The sequence below is a fragment of the Peromyscus leucopus genome, chromosome 6, assembly GCF_004664715.2.
Source record: "Peromyscus leucopus breed LL Stock chromosome 6, UCI_PerLeu_2.1, whole genome shotgun sequence".
NCBI classification, from domain to species: Eukaryota; Metazoa; Chordata; class Mammalia; order Rodentia; family Cricetidae; genus Peromyscus; species Peromyscus leucopus.
Genome location: NC_051068.1, coordinates 97,976,668 through 97,989,089, shown reverse-complemented (window position 1 = coordinate 97,989,089; position 12,422 = coordinate 97,976,668).

Genomic DNA, 12,422 nt, shown 5'->3' with positions numbered 1-12,422 from the left:
CAGGACCCTGAATGAAATTACAATACCCCAGGAGGCGTCTTTGCTAGGGATCAATTTGTAACTTGCCTTCTGACTGGTCTTCATAAGGCCACCCTTAAAGTGGTAAATTATGAAAAAGTCTAAGTCATATAGGACAAACATGAAAAATTGACTCAATTCCTAGACTGTTCACAAAGGCCCTCCTACATATACTAATCTAAATTCTGAGACCCCAGATGGAAAACAACTCTTTATGACCTACTTCTTTTCTTATAGTTTCCCTGATATTAGGGTCAAACTTAAACTTCTAGAGGAAGGACCCCTGACTCCACAGGCAGAAGACTTAGCAATGGTTTTTAAGGTGTACCATGGACAAGATGAAAAAGCCTGAAAACAAAAATAATTGATGCTAGTGAAGGCTTTTGACTGGCGTTAGCAATGAACCAGGCTCCCTGGCCACCCAAAGCCTGGGACCCTCTGTGTCTGTGTCCTGTTTCAAATGTAGTCAGGAGGGTCACTGGGCCTGGGACTGTCTGAACCCTCAGAAACCACCCAGACCATGACCAAGGACCGTCAAGAAAGACATTGGGTTGTTGACTGCCTCGTGTCTTTCATGGCATGGGGACATCAAGCCTAAATGGCCCTTCAACTGACCTCATAGATCTTGCCATGGATGACTGAGGGAACCTGGTTTCCCTTGGCCCAACTACTTCAATCTGTGACTGGGAACTTGGGGCAGACATCACACTATCAGGGTGATCTATCTCCTAGACACTGGGTCCATATACTTAGTCCTGATGGAGTTTTAGGCATGCACATCTTCTTGTTCCCCTACTGTCAGGGTAGGGTGCCAGCTTTATAGCCTCATCAAACCTCACCAAATATATCACACAGGCTCAATATTCACAACCTCAGGGGTCTTAAGTCCCATATCGCATATTCTTAAGAAAGAATCTTCTATGCCCCTTTTGGGCCACTTGCCACATGGGCTTCTACCTTCCATGCTCTTTGGTCTGACTGCCATGTGGGCATACTCACTGCAGTGCCCTTCAGGGTCCCACAATGTGTGCACTTCTACTTATTAAGACACTTGTACCTCTTCAGCTATTTTCTCCTCTGTCTGCTCTAGCCACTTGTTACTCCCCCTTCTACTGGGTAAGCATCTTTATGGAGCATTCTGCTTTTTTATTTTATTTTATTTTGTTTTATTTTACTTTAACTATGAAAGCCACACTAGTGTTTCAGGAAGCTTCCCCCTTCACTACTGGGCCCCCATTAGTGGAAAGGGGTGCCTTTCCTCTGTGGTTAGGGACATTTCTTTCTGACAAGTCTCTCAGTCCCTTTGGGGATGCCCTGGATTGAAATTCTTGTTACCAACGACACTTACTCCCTCTGCTCTCCCATAGCACCTCACAGCTTCTTCCCAAACTTCTTTACCTTCACCTAGGAGCTGCCTACATGTTCCAGGTTCTGCGGCCCTTCCTTGCCCCCTTTCCCTCTGAGCTACCTATTCTATCTTTCCTAGTGCCCTCCTGGGCCCGTGTGTTGCACTTTTTCTTGCCTCACAGAAGGAGTTGCATCTGTGGCCTTCTCCCTCCTATCTCTCAGCTCCATCCTGAAAGTCTCACAGCTTCTCGACACCCTCTTGACCTTATCTCTTGTCTCTCAGCTTCTGCTTGGAGCTTATAGAAACTCCCTCCAGTGGAGTTCATTTTGCTATTCTTCTTCTCTTCCTCCACTGACTTGGATTTTATTAAAGCTTCACTCTTATTACCAACAGCTTGACCTCCATACATTTCAATGACCTAAATTGGCATGCTCAGTTTTCAATGGTGACAACTTATGCCACTATAAAAATAAATGATCTGAAAATCTTTAATTGCTAAACTTGCTCTCTCTTCCTCTACTTCTTCCTAACCACACCTATCCAGGGTAGCTCTCACATATGGAGACCTCTCTATCTCTAACCAATAGCCCATCCTAATAGAGTGGAGAGTTACTCTCTATTAGGCTGTCAATGGTCAATTTAGTTCCATACAACTCACCTATCCATCTCTCTTTCACTGGGGCTTACCACCCCATGCCTGTTTTCTCTATTTTTGTATAATTCCTGTCCTGAAAACAAAAATCATAAAAACAAAGTTTATGGTAAGATTTTTATATGCTTATTTAATAAGGTATTAAAACTATACTTCCATGTACTCATACAAGAATGTACCTCATGCTGATAGCAGAACTTTGTAATATAAGAGTCACCTAGGTAGTATTAGTTTAAAAAGACATGGAGAGAAACTGAGGGTTGGCACTGGGTAACAGGACTGAAGTTCCTAAAGAGAGCCCAGCAGTGGCTATTAGTGAAAGCTTCAGTAAGTTCTAAGGGTCTAAGAAAGTGGATAAAGGTCTGAGGATGTGACAAGCTAAGAAACTTGTGAAGGTATAAGAAAGTGATTCAAAATAATGTAAAAATGTTTCAGATTTCATTCCTTATCTGTGCTCTTCTTATATTAAGACTTCAAAGATCATCCCAAAGAATCAATAAAGAAATTATGTTAACCAAAAGAAGATTTCAAAGGTTTAGGAGACCTATACTCAGTGTTTCAACCAGACCACTCACATGGTGGAGTCTCAAGATGGATCATCAGTAGGTTACCAAAAGGAGATACTTGTAGTAGAAAGTTTCTCTCATCCTGTCCTGCTCTGTGGTTGGAACAAATCTCTTCTACTCAAAATTCTTCATCCAAAGACCTTCAGTCTTGGATTTACTAATGGCTTCTATTAGTAAATTATACTCTTTAGTTTTTTTTTTAATTCATATTTTTTTTAAACTGATAAGAGCCTTTGTTGGTAGGCAATTCTAACTACAAATTTAGAATTATTCTGACTATTGCATGTTTTCAGAGCAAGGGATGAATGGTAGCTGGGAAACAACATGTAAGTAAGCATACAGGGGTTGTGGCATAACACAGAGAAGAGAGCTTCAAAGGGAGACTCCAATTCTGAAAGGCTAAGTAAACAGGATTTTCAGAAAACCATGGCTAATAAAAGAAGTGTGAGTGAACATCTAGGCAAAAACATAAAATAATATAGCCCCGAATGCCTGGAGAATCTTGTCAGAAAAGTCTGGCTCAGAGAGGAAACTGTGGAAAATACAGGAAAAAAAAAAATCACAGTCTCAGAATCAGTTATGGTCAGGGAAGGAAACTCTTTTCCTTTACCTCTTTTCTCATTAATACTTTCTCTCCTGTTCACCCCGGAGCAGGCTGTGTTAGTCAAGTGAGAGAGGAGAAGAATAAAAATCCGTGCAGAGAATAGAAAATAGAAATTACCTGCTCAGCTTTTACTTCTGTTAGAAGGGAAAAGATGCGATTTGTAATGAAGTCTTCAAATGAATGAAAATGCAGAAAATCAGAAGAGTTGATGAGTGTGTTAAAATTTTTTTCTTAGGAAAGAAAATAGCACCAAACAGAACAGCAGAATCTGAGGGTAAAGGGAATACATTTAATAACACACTGTACCTCAAGATTCACAATTTAAGAAATATTTCTATGAAAACACTAGAAAGCAAAACATCATTAACAATTTTTGTCCATTATTTGAATAGAGTTTCTAAACGGTCAATCATCTAACATACTGTTTCTTATCTATTTCATAAGGAAGCATTCTATTATCTAAAGAATAAAATTTGCTTAAACTGAAGCATCTTCCTAGGGTAGATTTGGGGTGATGAGACATTGAAATGTCAACTACCTTTGAAATTACTTTGATTCAGATGTAAATGGCATCATCATTTACTATTTTGCATCAGTATCTGCCAGTCCCTAAGTCTAGCTATTTTGTATAAAACCATTAGTGATTTATTATAAGTAGGCAAATGATTAAAATAATGAAGGAAAATATATCTAAGGTTTGAGAAAGGCATGTAAGTACCCTTTCAAGGTAGAGGTGTTTTACTCTTATTCAAGTATATATATATGACCTAAACTTCTGATGATCTGAACTACAGAAAGCAACACAGAATGACAGTTGTATTTTATTTTTAATTCACAGGAATTCTTTGACTTGAGTGTATTCAGTGCATGTAATATAACTAATTTAACACTTTGACCCTTTTCTTCTTTCCTGAAAATAATGTGAAATTGTGTTGCTGAGCAGAGATATGGGAAGCATGAGACACTCCTTCCAGAATCCAGAATAGGTTCTCCCTGGAGAAAAGGTAAGGTTCTCTTGTGAAGGGCAGTTTGTTGCTGATGTTAACCACTGGCTCCCTGACTTGCTTCTGGACATGTGACAAAGGATGTGCACAAGGGGAGAGTAGTACAAAACCTCATTCCAAAGGTTACAAAAGGAAATCAATGTCAGCATGGGAGGAGAGATGCTACCTCTGTGTCTAGAAATATTTAACAGAGGTATATTTTTATCAATATCCTATTTTTGAAGCCTCTGGAAATTTGCTAAGACTGGATTTTTGTCAAAATACAATAAATATGATATTTTCAGTTAATAAGATGAGCAGTGTTCACCTTGGCTGCCTACTCTCTACATGACTGGTTTTCATTTCAATTTGAATAATTTTAGATACAGTAAAGTTGAAAGCTGGAGGTTTTTGTTATTAAAATTTGTGATTTTATATTTGAAGTAAATATGTATATAAAGAAAGCCCCCCCCAAAAAAAAAACCCCACTAACTAATCTAACATTGGGTTTAATGGAAACTGTCAAATGGTAAGGAGAGTGCACATGATAGAAAATAAATGCATGCATCAATGCAGGCTGTAGGATTCACACCAGTATTTTATACAATGGCTAGCATGCGTAACAGACGCTGGCAGCCATGGTGCTCACTCAGGCTGGCCTATTATTAGCTGGGGATGGCAGGTGTGTGACAGGTTCAGCCTGATCACAAGGATTACATTTAAATATAAAGGCACATTTCAATTCTTCTGAGAGATGCAGTGTGGCAGCTGGAGAGCTGAGCTTGAACTACATGGTGAGGAAGATGCCGAGAAATAGGAGACTCCTGGCAATTAATCACACACGTCAAGAACAGTCAAAAAATCTCTGCTGCATTTGACAAAATAGAGGACTCTGTGTGGCCCTGAAGGACAGGACTTCCAAATCCTTCTATTACTGTTGATTGCTTGTGGTTCTAAAAGTAGAGAATAAACAATGATAAAGCAATGGCATGAGGATAAAGTAATTCACAGTATCTAAAATAACATTACTGATATTCCTTGAAAAATTAAAAAGAGTAATAGACATTTTTTTCAACATGATGGCAAATAGTATACTTTTGTTCCCATGGGTGTTCTATTTTATTTTTTCCAGTTATCTTTTATCATGGTCCGCCATGGTTTCCACTATGTCTCCCTCTCCAGCTTTTGCTTCTATGCCTTATTACCATTTATTCCCCACTCTCTCCATTCCTAACACAAGATGTTTGTAATCTTACCAGATTTGTTTATGACGAAATTTCTCTTCAACCCTCTTTTACTTCTAGCTGTCAGATTTTACTCATTCTAATTGGTCTTTTTTTAGACTGAAAGTTTGGTGTGATACAGCAAAAACCTGACTTTTGTTTTATGACCACTGGTGAAATAAAGAAAAGGCTATTTAATGGCATAGCCAATCTGTTCTTTGATTGGATTTCAGGCCCACTATGCAGGAGAAAATTTATCCCTGGCATTGCAAACGTCATCAAGACATACAGCTAGGGAAACCAACATCCCTGGGGAGAAAATATTGATATTGTTTTTTGGAAGGGGCATGCTGTCAAACCCACTTCTGAATTCTTATTCTTATATTGATTGAGTTTGTGTTGATCTCAACCCTAGATAGTGACACTTTTTTTTGAATATGGTAGTGGTTAATGCAGAAGGTCAAAACTGTTCAATATACTGAGAATAAGTGACTGTGAGTGGATGGATTACCTATATCACTTCTGGATGTGTTACACCCTGAAATCCCAGGGAACATCATAGAAAATATGCAGAAATAATATAAGAGCCTGAGGATAGCAAGGAGTGTTATGGAAGTCTTGCCTGTGGAGATGCCATGGCTGTTACACTCAGGAGCTCAAAGCACCTATGGCCACCTGCACAAGATCTCCCCAAGATTAAGAATGTTAAAATTTTGAGCAGGGGAAAGGGAGGAGATCCTAAGTCTTACCCCTGTTTGAGGAGCTTGTAGCTGATGGTTGCTGAAGAAGACATGTCCACTTCTCTTTGGGAAAGGGCATCAATCAGTAGGCTGTCTATGGCTGAGTGAATGATCCCAGACTCATGGATATGTGGGCAGCACTAGTTGGACTCAGTAGTCTTTTTGGTTTGTTTGTTTTAAGATAGGAAGGTTTTGATTCAGATATTGAGGGAAGTTAGAGGGAGTTAGTAGGGTGATGGATATGACTAAGACATTATGAAATGAAAAAAAAACCCTCAAAAATGAAATAATCCAAATGATACATTTTGAAATAAAACAAACATATAAATTTTGGCATTAGAATAGAATATGTAAGAAAGAATCGACATCATCAATCAGTGTTTTAAATAAAATGATATATTTTATACACATTGTATACATAATCTTGGTGAAAGTGGTCTACCACATTAAACTGTCTTTAGATCGAGCCTTCATAAAGTTGGCTCTAGACGCCCTTGTTCTAAGTTTTTGAGAGTAATGAAAGCAACTATAGAAAATACATTTGTAAGTCAAACAGTTATTAATAAAAAAGAAAGTCGTTTTAAATGAATTATTTTGGATACATATGACCTTACTGTTTGTAAAAAATGAAAGCATATGTACATAAATTAGATGAATTACTTATTTTATTTTACATAAAGAATTAAATCTTGGTATCTTGGTTGAGTATTTGATATTATAATATATAGTGTAGTTTGGGAGTTGATCAATATTTTGATAATTATCGATGCTGGGAAGGCTCTTTTGCATAAATATATAGTACAAGGTGGTAAAAGGATTTCAGAAATTGTTGGGAAGTCTATCTTAACCTCAATCCAAAACATATCATTTTACTTTAATGAAATTAAATTCAACAATTCAGTTTTAAAAATTGAATATTATAGAACAAAATACTTCAGAGATATATTAATTTGATATTTATACAGTGAGCAGTGATAGTAGAAAAATAATAATTTATCTTTTATAATTAAATCATTATGTTTATATGAAACAGAAAATTTATATATATATATATATATATATATATATTATAGATATATGAAATAAATACAATTATAGTTACATATACATATAATTGTTCCCAGTCTGAGCAGTTTTCAGGCAGCATTGGTTGATGTTACACAGAATGACAGCACTCAGTGCAGTGTGTCTTTCTTTGCTGTGATAAAATACCATAGCTAAGGCAACTTGTCACAAAAAGTGTTTTGTTTTGGACTTATAGTGTCAGAGAGTTAGAGTTCATGCTGGTAGAGGGAAGGCATAGCAGGAACACCTGAAAACTTATATCAATTTCAGCCTACAAGATGGAGGCAGAGAGAGAGAGACACACACATGCTGGGAGTGGAACAAAGCTTTTGAAACTGCCTGACCCCAGTGACACACTTTCCTCAAAAAGGCCTCCCTTCCTAATCCTTCCCAAACAGTTCTGTGAACTGGGGACCAAGTATTCAAATATATGTGTCTATAAGGGGAAATTCTCATTCAAACTAATGCATTCTACTCATCATCTCCCCATAGGTTTGTGGTCATAAAATAATGTAAAATGTGTTTAGTCCAATTTAAAAAATCCCCATAGTCTTTCACAGACTCAACACTGTTAAAATATACTACTTACATTCAGTGGCACAGAATATACATTACTATTCCAAAAGAGAGGGGAAAATATCCTGATTCAAACAGAACTGGATCCCAGTAGGGCCTATCTAAATCCTGTAGTTCCATGTTTGATTTCAGAAGGTTTAGATGGCTTATTCCCTCCTACAGTTTTGATGCTTGCAACATACTCTTCTCTCCTAAGCTGGTTCTATCCCCCACCCCACCCCTATATGAAGTTCTCCTCAGCAGATGTCTCATGGCTCTAGCACTTCCAACATCTTGGGATCTTCAGTGCAATCCAGGCTTTGCTTTCCTAGCTTCACACAATGGCTTCTCAGGATCTCCGTGAGGGAACTCTCTTGCAACATGCCAGGCCTCGGTGGTTCTCCTTAACAAAAGATGAAGACTACACATCCCCTGGGCTTACATGTCATTTATGAACATAGAGCTGACACTACCTATTTGGGATGGAACATGGTCACACTGATTAACATTTTTATAAGCTTCCCTTCATTGTCTCTTTTGGGGAACATTAAATTCTTCAGGCCTTTATATTTTACAAGTTGGAAGCTTAGCTGTGTTGGGTCTTGCCCTCAGAGTACCCCTTCCTTTATTCTGTTTTAGGACAGATATTTATTTAATCTTCTCATCTCTTTCAGCACAAGCCTTGGCTTTAACATTAAAATTTCTGGTGGCATTATTTGCTTCATACTATACATTTTGTGTTTACATTTGATCCACTTGCTCTTCTTCATTGTAGACCTATATACGAGTGATTACTAATAATCATGAGACAGAGTGAATATTAGGCTTTAGTTAAATCCTCTCTGCTAAAGAAAAACCCATTCTTTTTCAATTTAGCTTCAGCTGAGTTTTTAGGACACAGGCAGAAAGCAGACACATTCTTTGCCAAAATATTTTGCGTGGTGTCCAAACTAGTTGTTAATATGGTTTCCCTCTGAAACCTGCTGAGCTGGGCACTGAGCTTGAGTCTCCCAAGTTCCTATGAGGATGGCCCATTAAGCCTTGTTTTCCTAGACCCAAATCCCAAAGTTTCCATATACTTCTAAAAAAAAAAAAAAAGGTCACTGTAATTCTGTCACAGCAATAACCTACTCTCTGACACCAACTTCTGCTTTAGTTACTCGTCTATTGGTTTTAATAAAACACCATGACAGATATAAATTATTTAAAAAATGTGTTTAAGTTGGGGCTTATAGCTTCAGTGGGTTAGAATCCATGGTGGCCTATCAAAGGCATGACGGTACTCTCAGTGCAAGATCCAACAAAGCCAATCTTCCAACTTGTGGTAACGAAAGGCCTGAGGGACTTAATGCTCCCAAAAAGAAACAACAAGAGAAAGGTTATTAAAATGTTAGTCTAGGGAACAAGACTCTTTCCCAAACAGGCAGCTGAAGATGGTAATTTCATGCAACTGTTGAGCACTTACATCTTAATCCACAAGTTGGAGAGTGAGTAAAAGAGGGAGGGAGAGAGAGAGGATGGAGAGATTCGAAATGTCATGAGTATTTTAAAACTCTGAAGCCATCCCCTAGTGACAAACCTCCTCAACAAATCCTCCCAATCCTCCCAAAACAGTTTTAAAAACTGAGGACCAAGTATTCAAACATACAATGAACCTATGGGTACCATTTTTATTTAAACCACCACAGTGTGTATGATGCATGTTCAGAACCAAATCTACACTAGAGCTGTATCAGAAAACATAAAGTGGTGACAGAAAATTCTTAAGTATTACTTTGATTTTGAGTATGTTTTTGATATTTGTTCATTCAGAAGTCTTTTTACAACCCACATATTCAGTTCAAGATACTGTTCAATGCTGTGACTCACTGATTAAAGAATTATAATCTAGGTAAAAGAAAAAGGAGATAATTTGCTCATTCCAGAGAAACATGAACTTTCCAAAAAATTTTCCCCTTTTTACACATTGCTCCTCTGTCTGAAAATTTCTTCCATTTCTTGTCCAGTTGGTAGATTACTATTATTCCTTCTTGGCTGTTTTTAACTCAGTGATGAAGATGTAACATCACCAGGTTAAGAATAGCTTCTGTGCATGAAACATCCATCAATTATTCTGTTCATGGCTTTCAGTGTTCTTGCTCCTGATGAACTTCATCTGGAATGTGTCTTCCATGGATTGTATTTCATTCCTTATTTTGTCTACAACTCTTTTTCTTGGTATATTTTAATCATTTCTTTATATTCCATGAATGTAAGAAATAGCACCTTAAATCAGTAGGTGATATTACATTTAAATTGTGTACTGCTTGATCCATGTTTCTTTAAATTTTATATTCTTCCATTTCTAACCACAATGACTTGTCCCATTCATTATCCTTCCAATTTTCCCCACATAAGATCAAAGGAAAACACATATTCCTTAATTGCAGATAAAATGTCTTCTTTTAGCAGGGATTATAATTACTTCTCTGCCGAGCAACTTCCTGAGAAAGGAGACATTGTGAAATGCTAATTTGAACTCTGACCTCTGGATAGTTATTTCCTCCAAACATGTTTTCTGTTAATGGAAAATAAACTTGGAAAAATCGATTATGGTTAGCTATAAAAGTGTTTCAGAGCATTAAACATAGATGATTTTTCAAGGAGCATCCATACTATCTCAGATTTTCTTAACCTCTGTCCTCAATTGTCATTTCTTTCTCAGTAGAAATACAATAATGATATTTATTGGCAGAGGGAAATAATGAATTCTGTGGTTATAGTTGAACAACTATTATCATAAGTTTCTTTTATTGGCCTGGATAATTACTTATTAATTTAGGAACACTGAATATTCTTGCTTTTCATCTATAAACAGTTGCAGAAGACTAGCCTATATCAGACTGAAGCACTCTAGATGAAGGAGGACCAGCTCTGAATATATCATGTGATAGGCTTTTCCTGGTGAAATGTGAAATACACATCTACACCCACATCTACATCCCCAACATCTACACACAAACACTTATGCATAATCACATAGAAGGGGTCTTTAACAGCTCAAAGTAATGACTACAACCAATGTCTAATTTGGTAAACCAATGGGTTTTTTTATTGGGGTTACTAACAGGAATATAGGTGAAGGTTATATGCAAAGAGCAGTAATAGTTCAACCACAGCTGCATCACTAGAAAGTCCACCTCAATATGGGTGACAGCTCCTGAAAAGTGTAACCATGGAACTTACATATAGCTCCAAGTTCCAAACATTTCTTTCCTCAATTTGGCTGCACAGAGAGAATCTCCAAGGCCAGCAATTGTTTACTCTCTTTTACACGGTTGAAAGGGATCCTCAAGAATTCACTTGAGAAATACTCCTGACAGTGAAGACTGAGGATCTTTCAGCTTGAGATGTCTTCTCACTGGGAGGAGACAGGGACCACTTCATTAGAAAATGAAGAGAGCGCACAGAAAGAAACTGAACCTCTAACACAAACTGAATTCCTTGGTTCACTTTCTAAGAATATGGAAAACTTAGGTTTGTAGGGAAAAATAAAAGAACAGAATTTAGATGACCTCAACACCTGGAGCAGCTTTCTTTAATGGCAGAGCAGTGACATGTTCAGATTTGGCTGCACCATGATCAGGACAACAAACACAGGAACACAAGGACCAGAGGAGAGAGGAACACAGATAGCATGCTTTAAGCTGCAGAATTTGTGGCTAAGTCTAGGAAAGGAGTAGAGGGTTGACTGCGGACAGAATAGGCATGTTGCTGGAGTTATCTCCAGTCCCACCCAGCTGACAGCATGACTACACCTGGGACGCACCGGGGACATTCTGCCCCAGATAGGCCCATGGTGCACGCTCGGTGGACTGGATAGGCCTCAAGATCCTACCTCGGGCCCCGGACAGGGCCCTTCACCTTCATTGCACCACAGTGGTTTTCAGATGAGGCCCTGACTCGTGCATGCATTAGACTCTGTTCTGTGTTTCAAGATAGGTCTGGTGGGTGGCCGACATCACCGCTGAACCCATGCACTTGGCTTTGTCCTCATGGTGCATGTCCAGAGGACCTCTGGTCACTCAGACCTAAGCAAACACACAGAGACTTGTATTACTTATAAACTGTATGGCTGTGGCAGGCTTCTTGCTGTCTAGTTCTTATATCTTAAATTAACCCATTTCTATTAATCTATACATTGCCATGTAGCTTGTGGCTTACTGGTACTTTACATCTTACTTCTCATGGCAGTGGCTGGCAGTATTTCCTGACTCAGCCTTCCTATCCCCAGAATTCTCCTCTCTGCTTGTCCCACCTATACTATACTTCCTGCCTGGCTACTGGCCAACTGGCATTTTATTTATCAACCAAATCAGAGAACACATTCACAGCATACAGAGCGATTGATATCCACAGGATAGGGAAGTTAACTCTTTTCCTTAGATAAGCAATTTTCTTAGACATCAGGGTTTGCTTTCTCTCTTTGCTGGGGTTAAGGGTGAACTGCTCTTCTTCTGTAGTCCCCAAATAGCTGGTTTCCTGGAACTTAGATTTCAGTTTCAGAGCCTTAGTTTTGGTGAGAGGTTAGGGTTGGGTGGTAGGAGTTTCTTTTATACTTAGCTTTTACAAATTTAAAGTGTTGATATAAGTATTTAGAATTTCGTTGTTGAGAATATTTTTAAATAT